Raw genomic sequence first — 13,938 nt, forward strand, 5'->3', positions numbered from 1 at the left:
CTATCTCCAGCCCTAAAGGCCTTGGTGAGGATGCTGGGGCCCTTCTGAGAACACTTTGAGCCATTCTATCCACTCACCAGACATGTAGATTTAAGACACAAGGAACACTGGGTCAAGCATAGAGCTGCTGGGTCACTTCCACGAGAGAGATAAAGGCTCCTCTGAGAATCTCATAAAGAATAAAATATATTCAAAGTATTTATCTGTGGAAAACCAATTGAGCAGCTCCAGAACCAACCCAGAAGGCTATGCAACAAACAAGTGATGAAACTGGCCTCAAGCCACACAACCACCCTTGCATGACAGGCTGTGCAGAAATGTTATCTCCTCCTTTCCTTTTGAACTAGATCCACTCAGAAGAAAAACTCTTAAAGATTCATTAAGCTACCAGGTACGCAGAAGAGACAGGCTAATGATCAGGAAGCTCAGCTGGGACTGAAAAATCCTTGGTAGCACACCATTCTTCAAGGTCTTTGGAAAGCAACGTGTCCTTAAGCAAGTCAGTCCGAGGCTACCCAGGGTCTTCAGGTCTACAAAAGATTTATTAATGCTAGAGCTGTCAAAACATGATGATGGAAATGAACACTAACTAAATAATTCAACGCATACATTTTACAGCTAATTAAAGATTATAATCAAAAGTGGTAATGATTTTTGCAATCACGAGTTAAGTGTGTGGAAGGGAAAAGAAGCCGCAAAGGGATTTTTTTAGAATCAGTTCTGGGTTGTTGAAACAAGCCTGAAAGAACCAGCATATAAACAAGTGTTAATTAATCAGGCATGCTGATAGTTCAGTATCTGCATTTTCATAAACTTCCAGAAAACTCTGTCATTCTCTGTATAAGACCTCCCTCACACGCTTTGCCCCACACTGGTAAACACAGTCTCATTTGACAAACATTTCCTAAGCTGGGTAAGGATCTGTTCATAAATAAGATGTTCAAAGCCAGTGGTTTTTTCTACAGCAATCCAGTTTAACATCAAGATAAATAAAAGATTTCTTTGATTGCCAGGATTGGTCGTCTAGCTATAAAAGCAAAGCACTTCTCTTTTGTTTTAGTTAGACATACCACCACCCTTCAAAATGGCTTTGTAAAGGAGGGGTGGGTTTGCAGGAAGCCTGAAAAGAAAGGGTATGTTTCTGTCTGTTTTTAGCAGAGTTCATTCAGTTATTCTGCACAGCGGCCACGAGGAAAACAAAAGAGCAGGTAATAATCTCAATCATTCAACTCTTGAGTTTCTCATAGGACATAACATGGCAACAGCGCAAAGAAATATCTGATGGTACCAGCTGGACATGAAGAAATCACATGTGCTCCATGATAGTCTGCTCTCTGCTGTGGGTCCATAAACAAGCCTGCTGGGTTCAAAGGCACCATGTCAATTTATTTCACCTATGAACATGTCAAATGGATGCTGGTGCACTTTACAGGTTATGGTCCTTAGTAATTTTTGGTTTCAAATAAATGAGTGAAAAATATTTTATCTACCTACACCTCTAGGCTCCATCCAACGTAAAGAGGTCAACACGCAGGAGAGAGAATATCAACACACATTTACAGAGGGATATCAGAATTTCCCCGAAGGATGCAAACTCCCCTCCCTCAAGCTTTGTGGTTCCTTAATCTACCCATGTACCAAGACATCCTGGAGTGCTGCACATTCAAGCACTGCACAGAACTCCTTACACATGTACACACCAACCACTGAAAGGCAGCTGCATTCTGCAAATGATAGTTCTCCAAAAGTCTTGTACCTACAGGTAAGAGGAAATTATACATATCCAGAGTGTTACCCAGTTGATCCTTGGAGTACAGTCCCAAACAGTGGTTTCAGCTACCTGAACTTGCACCTTCACACCTCAGATAAGAAGCCCATATGTCTCCATACAGTTGCACCAGCCTCCATACTCAGCATCAGAGTTTCATATACACAGACACAGACCCACAACTCAATTAATCCATTCTTGGGAAACCCTTTCCTGTTATCTAATTCCTCTCTGAAAATCTAGCAGGTTGTCTTCATGTCACTCATTCTGTTTACAAAAACACTTTCTAACAAATTTGAATAATACTTCTCACTCCACATGAGTGTTATGAACAGTTCTAGGGTCCCATCTTGGCTGTATTAAGAATTTTTGTAGTCAAGGCTCAAGATGGAAATACCAAGAGCCTGCAAACAAAGAAGAAAAATGCCATACAAAGAAAAACAAAAAGTAGATAGATAGTATGTTCTGAGTCATTACTACTGTTTGAGATCATACTGTACACTATTTTTTTCTACTGCTCACAAGTAGAAATTTTTTAAAGAACTTTTAAGGTTAACTTGTAAATTATGAAGAATTTGTATACAATTTGATTTTATTTTCTGTTTATGTAAAAGGTTAATGGAAGTTAATTATAAACATCATTTTGTCAGACATAATATGGGAAAAATAACAAAGATCTTCAGTGGATTTTGCTGGGCTTGTGTTTGTTTAAGAAAAGAAAAATCACTTTACACAAAGGAACTGATGATTTACTGTTCTGCAAAAGTATTTTCTTCTTAGTCATTCAATTTTAACTTTAATTGAAACACAAAGAAAAAATGGAAGAAGAAAGAATTTAAATGGGCAGAATAAAGATAACATTGAGCTATATGAAGGACATTTTAGTGAATGTTTTAAGCTTACTCATCAACTAGTTTCTACATCCAAAATATATTAAATACGAGGTTTTCTCATTAAAAATCTGTAAAGTAGCATGCATAACATCAAAGTCAGATGATTTCAGGTGTTAGAATATCTTGAGTACTAGTAGCTAAAAATGAGCCTGTTCTGAATGCAACATAAACTGACCTCTATTGCAAGAAGATGGTGTATTCATTTCCACTCATGTAAAATGAATGCAAATTACCACTGATCCAAAAGAACAGTTTTTCAGAGTGTTTTAGGAGGAAAACTATTTTGGAAGGGATCTCAAGATGTCACCTGGTCTTTCTTTCTACCCTAAGACAAGATCAACTCTAATGGAATTGCTTCTTGCTGGTGTTGGTCCTATTTAAAAAAGGTTCTTAATAATATTGCAGTAAGTGAGTCAGCCAGCCATAATGGCAAAAGAATACAGAAATGTTAACAATTTTCATGATAACTTAATTGTTTTGAAATGTTAACAATTTTCTTGTCTTTTCCTCCTTTTTCTCAGTCTACACACACAGCACTTTGTCAACAAGTTAACAACCTATAATTGTGAAGAAAAAGATGCACCTGGAGAATTTCTAGAGGACATTAACTGTGTTTTCATTGCACTGTTGCACTGGCCTGCAGTCCCACAGTTACAGCACTGAAAACCTGATCTATTTCCTCGTTACTCATGATCCTCCTGGTGATATTAAAAGCACAGCATGGTGGTTGACCAAGGAACAGTCACTCTTGCAATTAGCCTGAATTCAACGTAGAGACAGAGGTACCACAATCAGCCACAAAAGCTTGAGACATAAGAACCTGTAACCATGACAGCTGCATCCCACAAATGCTACAAAAGACAGTAACACCAATTCCTCCCTGCAAAGCCTGTGTTGATCCAGTATCCCTTTTACACATTGGCAGTCCCATTCAAGTACAGTATCAATGCCACTACAAAATAGTTTTTGAGGTATCCTCTCATCGAAGGAACATTGTTGACCCTTCCCTCATTCCACGGGGTAATACAGCAAGTATTTTCATTCATGTGGATCAATGAGGCATTGAACATGTGAACTTTCCATGTCTGGGTTATTTTATCTCAAGTAAGAGTCAGTATTTTCAGGTAAAAAGGGTATGATTTAGCATCAACTAGTAAGAATGGAGGATTGAAAAAGATTGACATGGAAGATGGTTGTCCTGATTTAGTTGATAGTTACACAGACTTGCTGTAGTGGAAATGTTAAGTGATTGAGCACCCGGTGGGAAGACAGGGCCAACCCAGGGGAGCTCAGGTGCATGTAGTGCACCTGAGTGACCAGAAGGGGCGGAGCCAGGATCCACCCCTTTCCAGACCTCATTTAAGGGTTGGCAGTGGAGGCAAGGGTATCTTGCTAGAGATCTCTACCTAATGGAAGCCTTCCAAAGGTAAGTAGTTTTCCTTCCTTTGTTTCTGCATCTGTGGCTGCTGCTTTTGGGCTTGTTCTCATTTGCTACAGCCTAGGATTGTATCACCCCACTATTATTGCTGTACTTTCCATCGCATTACACTTGCTTAGAAAGATCTCCTGTGATGTTTTTTTCTTCTGAGATTTCATGGGTTCCATAGGCTTCATATGCAGATAACAAGACACATAGTAAGGACAGAAATAATTATTGGTGGTAGAGTGAAACACAGTGAATTTCCAAGTTATTGTTCTAGTTAAGATGTGCTATGGGATGGTAAAGCAGGCTGCAGTGTAAAATTAACTGCAAGGGTTAAAGCTGAATGCTGTAAATGAAGCTAGTACCAGTACAGCTCACTTCAACTGAGACTAGAAGCAATTGTTTATGGACAAATGTTGGGTAGGCAAACACATTCTCAGAATAACTATAGAGAGCTGTAGTTAGACACTCCATACATCTTTAATAATACTATGGTGGTGGTTGGGTTGTTGCTGTGATGTGCACACAGATACAGATATGCTGCTATTTATCTTCACCTTGATACATTTACTTGAAGTGGTTTTCAATACTTTAAATTGGTGGGTTTTTTTTCTGAAAAACCACCTTTAGGACCTTATAAAAGGCACAGATCCTCGACTGAATAGCAAATGTTCCACTCCTTTTCAGAGAAGAAACTTACTACCTGCTCTGTTGTTATTTTAGAATCACTCTCCATTAAATTCTTTGGACATCTTTAAGGCTGGTAATATTTTTGCTTTCTCAAAAGCAGGGTACCAATCAAATTCAAAGTGTCAAAGATGCTCCTGGATGACCCCTTTTCACTCTCTCTGTATCAGACCTTTTAACCAAGGTGATCCACTTTCTTCAGACAAGCGTCATTATCTGTAAAACATAGTTTCAGCTTTTTTTCCCCACTGTTCTGCTAGAAGAAACTTCAGGGCAGGTGTTTCAGGACAGTATAGGAGAACTGGGTGAGGAAAAACTGCAGCTTGCAATCAGGAGTAGTGTTGTTAAAGAAGACAGAGTGCAGGAAAATCCTACTGCTTACCTGATCTTTCCACAGCATGTGCTCGTGCACACTTTATGCCTGCTGGACCAAGCAGGCTGTGGTGGGACCTACAGAAAGATGCTACGTTCCCCACTCAGGAAATGGGCAGCCACAGTGATGCACAGACAGGCATGGAGTTGGCTTTCACAGCCTCAAAACAGTTTCTCTGAAATGCTTTTGCTCTAATGAATAATGTTTTACTTAAGATAGTTGTCCAGTCTTTAATTACCTCTTTCATTACTTCCATGGGAACTAACTACAAGCCAAATCACATTAAATTGCTTGGATCTGAGAAGCTTTTTCTCTGGGCTGTTTTGAGGTCTGGTACTTGCAGTGGAAGGTATCCTGTAAGAACAGAATGGGTGCGCTTCCCAGACAGCGTGTCTTCTGATTATTCCAGCTCTTCTCCACTTGATCTTTCTGTGAAGAAAACAGAGTTGAATGTAGAATTCTGCTTGACACTTTGTGTGTGTAAACAAGGTCTGCTCCACTGAGTGCAATTCATAGCTTGTAACTAAATGTTCTCTTCTGTTTCTATGAAATATCTGAATCTTCACTTTCTCCTCAACTACAGTCTCTACTTAAATTGCTGTTGACTTAAAATGACACCAGTGTGAGCATTCCTCCCTTCTGAGTGGCAAGTGCTTGATCAGTGCTTGGATCTTGGCTTTGAATTTGGTGACTCCCAAAAGTAGAAAGAGAGCAGGGTTCAAGTCCAGGCACAGAAGCTTGGAGAGCAGATCAGTTTCATATTCAGCTGAAACATAATATAGAAATGCATCAGCCTCTTAACCTTTCCAGCACCTTGTGTTAAATGCAGACTATGAGTTCTGTGGAGCAAGCGCTGTTTTAAAATTACTTATTTGTAAAGCAACCACCATGATGGGCCTCTGATGGGACACCATGATAATCAGTTGGGCTCCTCACTAAGAAAGCTCTGTGCAGCAATGATGATCCACCATAGTTGTAGGTACTGCACATGGCTCAAGGAGGGGTAACAGCTTCGTTCCTTACGTTTTGCTCCAATTTCCTTATACGTGAGTCAAGTATGACCAACTTTTCTTGCTTGGCTGAACAGAACAGTTCAGTCTGACCCTAGTGTTGAAGCCAATTAGGCAGCAAACTCTACAATCAATGTTACCAACAGAAATGCATGTTTCCTCAGGTGGCAGCTATTGCCACCCACTGCCAGAGGCAGTGCTTAGCCAGCCAAAAACCCCAGCAGAAAATGGAATAGAAGGTCCAATTCCTTTGTGCAAGTTTAACTCTCCATTACTTGCTGGACACATTTACATAGGTAATAGGCACACAAATACACAAGCAAACATTTTTCAGGGTTACCTTCACTTAGCAAGATGAAGAGGTGTTTACAGTAGATTTACCTTTTCAATTCTAAATACATTAGGTGTGTTCTCAAATGTATTTATACTTCTGCTTTGGAGAATAGATTTAGGGCTGATTCTGCCCTTACAGAAGGCAATAGAGGGAATAGCACGTTGGGTTCCCACTGCTTTGGTTACAGGTTTCCCTTTATCTCCGAGTTGGGAGAAATGGTGTCTCAGCTCAGTGGCAGTTTGGTTCTGACAGGGCAGGGAGAAGGACACATTGAATTTGTGTCCCTTCTCTGTACTCCACAGGTAGTGAAAAAAAGTGCCTGAAGGGAAGACTTGGCCTTCTGAAATGTGACTGCAATATGGGGTGAAGGAGGTGTTGACTCCTCCTTCAAGAAGTAAAGCAAAGCTCTCTTGAGACCTGTGAAAATCTCTGTGGTGATCTTATAACAAAAGCATGTGAAAAATAAATAAGTGTTGGTGTCTTGAAGGGGTCTCCAGGTAGAAGCCCCAGCTGCTTAGCCCCATGCCAGGCCATTAATATGGAAAGACTGCAACATACCCTGTGGCACTCCACTAGCAGAAGGCAGCCTCTCAGCAGCAGGACTTGCACATCCACGGATCAGCTTTGTGATTTTTGGTGAGCGAGCAAACCTCACCAGCCCAGCAGGAGTCTTTTCTGAAGGAAGGGAGAGCAGCAGGGACTCTGAGCTGCAGCAAGGCTAGCATCAGAAGGAACAAGTCATCAGTGGAAGGCATGTGATCTGTCTGTCGATGGGCTGAGATGCCAGCTGTTTAGTTTTCTGCCTGACACAGTCAGTGAAACAGCAATGGGTTCTGGAGCAGAGCTGATCCTCCTCACACGAGGCACACAGGTCACCTTTGGTTTAACTTTTGGAGGTACTCTTCTCACTAGGAAAACTTGTGTGTTAAATCCAGTTCTTGCTGATTTCAGCACTGCATTTCTGAGTGCAGGCAAGGGGGAAAAAAGTCTGATATGCAGAACATTAACACTGCCACCGATCAGTGGTAAATCATTACAAGAAGCTGACATGACCCCTGTTCACTGGGTCTGAAACAATGCATTAAACACTTCAGTAATGTGCTCCCTTGGATCAACAACAGCAAAGGAGAATGGGGAGGCTGGAAGTCAACAACAGCTGCAATCTTTATTAAGTGATTAAGTGTATAGACCCAGACCTGCAGTTATTTAGTCACTTAACATCAGTGAAAACTCTGCGATATAAGCACTAATCTGCAGAGTCATGTTAGCGCATCTGACACAGATTCTCACACCTTCCCATATGTAAACTGAAAGCCAAGCTAGGGAAATAAGTGGTGACATCATGGGGTAAAATGGTAGTGAGGAGACCAGCCCCAAGGCAACCCACATCCAAATTATTGCTCACTTAAAATGTGGCCTTGTGTAGAAACCATAGGTCAGAACTTATCTTGACAGGACTTCAGACTGAATTAGAGCTTCTTTTAAAAATGGAGTTGTGATCTATATTTATTTCCTGTAACCAAAGACTATAGAGACTGCAGACACTGTCACATGCTTTCTTAAGCAGAGACAGCTCTCAAAATCTTCAGGTCTGGTTCCCAAAAGCATGATGTGGTTAGTTTCCCTGAACATAAGCCAAGACAGAAATCTGAACCACCACTGAGAGAAGAAATTGCTTTGTGGAATTAAAAGTGTTAGATCTCTTTCTGGCCTTCGAGAAGTGCAATGGGGAAGCAAGGACAGGAGGACAGAGAGCATGGATGTTCCCATGTGCACACTGCCACCAAAAGTAAGGTGCATCCTTCTGGATTATGTGCATCATTGATCACTAGATAAGGCAAAGGTGAAAGGTGCTACCTACCTGCTGAAGGTAGCAGAGGCAGGGAGTGATGTGAATATCCGTGCCCCAAATCTTGAGGTCTGATCTTGCATACCAGCAAGAACCAACTCTGGAGGACATCTCACGAATCAGTGCAGCTCTGAAGATTCCTCTGCAGAGGACACCTACTGCTTCAACATCACACCACTGGAGATAGCAGGGATTTGAATTTTCTTTCATTTAAATCCCTTTCAGAGGGAAGACTGCCAACTCTTCTAGACACTGTTTTCTGACAAACTGAAGTTGTCATTTTTTAGCCTCTGAAATGTCAGGGAGAGAGTTGAGGGGTAGGCTGGCTTGTTTACAGACATTTTTAACACAATTTTGGAGAGCAGCCAGCATAAGAAACTTTATCTTTCCCACCCATTGTCATGTCCCATGATCAAAATTGGAGTCAGCTAGATTCACCTTCAGGAGGATATGCAAAGTTAGAACAGCGTTATGCCATTGCTTCCAAGGGCTGCTCGTGACAGCAGAAATCATAAAGAGTGCATGTGCTTTGCGCACATTTAACAGAGATATGCTGCTTTCTATCTCCACATCACCTGCACTCTGGACACAATCTTAGATAATGTAACTGTATCACATCACCCATCCTGCACTCAGAAGGGATGGCCTGTCCTGTTTTCCCTGCTCCTAGGGAGAGTAATGAAATAGGACACTAACCCAAGCTATGTTCTTGTTGAGAAGCAGGGGTGGGAGAGGAGACTGGCAAACAGATTGAGAACCTCATTAACTCCTTCTTTGGAAATGCACTCCATCTGAACCACTTGCAGGGACAAAAACACCCTCAGAAGTTGCTTTTTTTTTTTTTTCTCCTAAGTCACTTAAAGGAAGAAGCTGCAAAGAAAAACCAAGACTGAAAGTGCTGTATTATTCTGAAGGAATACTGGTTGGTTTTGATGAAAGCACTTGGTTCATTAGTGCCTTTTATTTTGAAGAACTGCTAATCTCTTTAAAAGTTTAACTATCCTCTGTGAACAAGGGTCCTTTCACCTGCCAACCAAACACAGAAGTTTAATTGCATTCTTCTACTGCAAATAAGGCTTCAGGACTGAAAGCAAGAAAAACTATTAGCCATGATGAAAACTGGAGAAATAGAGGGTATACTGTCACATAATAATTCAGACTTGGGAACTGAGCTGATCCATCAGAGGAAATTTACTAATTAGCAAGTGTTTGTGACTTAATTGGCATTAGCCACTCAAACACTTACGCTCCAGGGAAGAGGGGGAGTCCAAATATGTCTCTGCAAACTGTTCTCCACTGACATTTCCTGAACCTAAACAGACTCCTATATATCTGATAGATCCTATACCAGAAAAATGTCCAAAATCATGACAGAACAGAAAGATTCCTTCCTAACTTTGTCATCCTCAAGGGTCATCGCTTAATTTCTCACCTTACATGACTCGGGAGAGGCACAATCAGTTCTCTTCTTGGTTTTGCCTTTTGTAGGAAGCAAAAAATCAGAAGAGAAAAATAAAAAGAAAAAAACTAGGAAGATTATGTAATTCAATGACCATCACAGACTATATATTTTCTAGTAGTAGCTAGACATGTATCTGTTTCAGCTCTCTTCTGTCTGGACATGGGATTTCCAAGCTGGAGTCCATGGTCTTAATCCCCCATGTTGATGTTACAGCAAACCGGGGGCACCTAGCTGTGAGACATCTGTGTTCCAAAATTATTAAGAAACTGCTACCAGACAAAAGAGATGTTGTTTGCTGAACCATAACAGCTCAGGCTGTTTAACTTCCATTCTGAACTCCTCCTGGAGGCCTGCTAGCAGCTCTTTACATCACAGTTGCTCAAAACATTTGCACAGAGAAAAAGATACCGGAGCCCGATACAGGAAGTCTTGCTTACGAAAAAAAAAATGCATGTTTTGTAAGCAAGAATGGTTTCTTCATGATGTTTAAACAATGAAATGTTACAAATACAAACATCACATATTTTACAGACTAAGACATTCTGGATTCGCTCTACGTCATACGCTCAAGTCTCTGTGATGAGAGCGAAGGGTTTTTTCTGCAACACTGATGCAAATGCTCCTTGCTGTGGGTTGAAGTAGCAGTTACCAGAGTTCAGAGATAGTAGATCACTAGTTACAGACTGCCCACCCTTTCAAACAAAGTGAATCAAAAGACACAGACTTTCACACAGTCCCTTCTCTCTTTGTCAGCATTGTCCCTGTTAGTCTGGACCAGTAGCATTGAATTAGCTACCTTTAGGGAACTTAGAGTAATTCCTCTCAAAATAAGAGTGACATTGTCCTTGTCCTACCCTCCAGCAACGCTTCTAGGTGCTAGGGTAACTTGACTGTCCTGATACTTACAGTCAGTTTTGTGCTCAACACACTTTTCATTTTTGTAGATAAGGATTTTCACAGGTCTGAAAAAAATTAGGCATTCAAAATTCTTATCAGGCATACTTGCTTGCATGAAATGTATCTTGGGTACTTAGCTGTATATCTCACAAATATACATTGATACCTTTGCAGTCTCAGTCCAGTTAGGTTATTCCCTGGTTCTGCTGGATAAGCCTGTCACGGAATACAACACACAATGTGGCAGAAGCAGCTCTCTCTTCTGGGGGCTATGCTGGAAAAAAAAAATAGAGAAGGATACAACTGCATTACCAAGAGTTTTATCTGAAATTTACAAAGTCTTTCAGCTTTTGACTATTGATACAGTCCAGTACAAACCCCCGACATGTCTTGCAAAGACCATGAAGCTAGCTTTGCAGTGGTCTTGTTACAGCACAGATATAGGCAAAAATAAGCTTACCTCCTTGATTGCTAGCAGTCTGCTTCCAGCACCAAGACAAAGAGTGCTGATCTCTGCACAAGAAACACAAGGGGTTTTTAGGTGTTATAGTTTGTTTGCTTTTTCTTAAATGAAAGTACAATCTGAAAAGAGCAAAGCCTTTGACAGCCACAAAATAAGGGTTTGGTGAGTGTCCAGCTTTCTCTCTATTTTCACCATGCAAGTTTTTTGTGTAGTGCTTTGCTGAGTGAGAACCAACTAAAAAACCTAAACTAACGGGTCCTCTGGTTAGTTATGTGGTTCATGCAGAACCCAACGGTCTGTTGTCTTGCTGGGTTTGGAATCTGGCCTTGGTAAATCTACCGAGATTCATTGGCAACTAAGTCTATAGAAGGAATGTAAAGCACAGCAGCCCCTGTCCCTGGTTCTAGATCCTCTGGGAGGACTTTGGAAACAATGCTGTTGACGTCTGTGGGAGCGGGATCGTGTCTTCTGACCTTACCAAGTTTCCTTTGCTCCTCATTCTCTCGACTCACTTAAGAGCTGCTTATGAGACTTTATTCAAACTTTCCAAATAATTTTACTTTTGAATGTAGCCAGTCCTGGGAGATTTTCTTTATAATGTAAAGTTTGGGAAAGTTGAATGTGCATGAAACAAAAATACATGAGGGCATAACTCAAGATCTTATAAACCCACGCTGTAGTGGTTTCTGTTAGCAACTGTTGCAAAGACAAAACCAAGGAATGAGTGGAAGGGGATACTTGCAGGTTTGAAACCAGAACATAACAAGGATGTCATTCACATGGCTTTTTTGTGAGTTTGTGGTTTCCATAGCAAGGAGCATAGGCTTGTTAGACTACAGGGAAACATTGTGAATGGATGTGAAGAAAATACGTATGTACAGGTAATGGCTAGCTGGTAAGAGGAGGAACTGAAGTCAGTGGCAAGAGAGAATTCTTCAGTGCTATATCTTGCTTGAATAGGCAGCTGCTAGAACACTGGGTGACTCATAATACCATTGCTTAGACATGAGACAAAATTAAGGCCTCACATATGATCTCAAAATGCCAAGATGTTCAGGTTCTTTGGGTCAACTATTTTGGATCAACACTTGGACTAATGCAAACAGTCTTGGTGAGAAGAGTCTGTTTCATCTCTACATGGGGAAGTTCAATAGTTACTTGAAAAGTCCTTTTCATTTTTATTTTGCTTTTCTTTAAGGAGAAGGACTTAATCCTGCTGCAGCATTTGTTTAATATAACTCTTTTAAAGTGGCTTCTTGCAGTTTTGTGGTTTGCTTGAGATTTTAAAATATTAAAGCAAACAGTGTAGAGCTCTTTACTCTCTTTGTTAGCATGAGACAAAAATAATTAATTTTAAAATTCTAGATGAGAAGATATATCAAGGAGAAAACAGGCCCTGAGTATAAAGAAAAGGGATGCTTACGCACTTGGAAGGACTGGAAAAAAATAAAATCATTCCTCATGCACAAATGTTTAAGGCATTATGAACTGATCTTTAAAAGTTTGAGTTGAATGCAGGCTTTCAAATTCCAACCCAGGGTCACTTGGATTTCTTAGTTAATTATATCTAAACAACAAAAAATGTTTTTATATTCTTTTAAACTAACGAGAATGGGGGGAAAAAAAGATATGAAATGTGCAATTGCAAATTCTTTTGACCCTGAAGGTCTCCAACTCTGTTTTTACAAATAATATAGCAAATCCTTTTCCCCAAAAAGGAGTACATTGTACAATGAAGAGAATGACAGGATCTCCAGCAACAACATTTTTGAATAAATAGATGTTACGATTTTTTTCTTGCTATCTCAGACTTCCTTTTCCACCAAGGCCAAACAGAATGAAAGAAACAGGAGTTATTATTCTGACCCTGCAAGCCGTCTTTCTCTGTGGTGCCTGGAGGGAAACTTGCACACTGACTGCAGAGCATGGTAAGGCAAATAGAAGAGAATTCAGGGGACCCTGCTGGGCTCTCCTCCTCCCCCACTGCAACTGCAGTGAAGCTGAGGTGTGGGGCAGCAAGTACCAACTCCTGCTTTCACATAGCCAATGTAGGCAGTGCGACTCCATTCTCAAACAAAGTAGGTCCTCCAAAGAGGTCTCCTCCATCTGTGCCCTCAAAGCTTCTCACCTTCACATCTCAAAATAACTAGCATAATACTTTGACATGTTGGTGCGTTGTGTCAAACACTTAGAGGCTAGAAAGGGCCTGTTCATCATTTCAGTGTGATTGGTTCAGTCTAACCTCAGCCTGAACAGTTCTGCCCAGGATGAAAGGTTTAGGATGGAATTTCCTGGCTAGAGATGCTAGGTTGACTGAATTCTGATTACCAGAATCTTTGCTGCTTCAGTCCTGTAGTTCTTTGTAACACCACTGCCAAAATCCAGTACTTGGAAGCCAAGTACAGGGAAAGATGTGGTGTCTGAAGGAGGTATTCTTAAATCTTACTCTGCATCCAACATCCACAAATGGACCTGATTTGATTCAGAACGACGCCTTAACTTAGGCCTAAGTTAAGACTATGCAGACTGACCCAAGCCTTGCACTGAACCTACAGGAAATGCTCGAGCAATGCAGAGCTTCATCTGCTGGTGAAAAGCAGAAAACATACAAGTAAAACAATACTGTTTTGCTGCCAGTTTCCTGCGCCATTCAGAGTAGTTACATCAATAGACAACTTTTCCCATGGAAGATGCCAACTAAAGCAATGAATTGGGAGTCTGTATAGAGAACATTTCCAGAGGGAGCTGCAAATCAGCAGCAGCTGGTTTGGGCCCTGAA

At 40.8% G+C, this 13,938-nt stretch overlaps 1 long non-coding RNA gene across 1 annotated transcript in view; it reads right to left on the bottom strand.

The window, feature by feature from the left end:
* The window catches only part of LOC110400029, a 79,765-nt gene continuing 66,697 nt past the window's right edge, over positions 871-13,938 (bottom strand). Inside the window, exons 14-17 of the long non-coding RNA XR_002439545.1 lie at positions 11,157-11,209; positions 10,863-10,970; positions 7,047-10,761; positions 871-5,910 (exon numbers count right to left, since the gene is read on the bottom strand). This is a non-coding gene — a long non-coding RNA (uncharacterized LOC110400029). The remainder of the gene's footprint in view (positions 5,911-7,046; positions 10,762-10,862; positions 10,971-11,156; positions 11,210-13,938) is intronic.

Source organism: Numida meleagris, chromosome 5 (assembly GCF_002078875.1).
Source record: "Numida meleagris isolate 19003 breed g44 Domestic line chromosome 5, NumMel1.0, whole genome shotgun sequence".
Taxonomy (NCBI): domain Eukaryota; kingdom Metazoa; phylum Chordata; class Aves; order Galliformes; family Numididae; genus Numida; species Numida meleagris.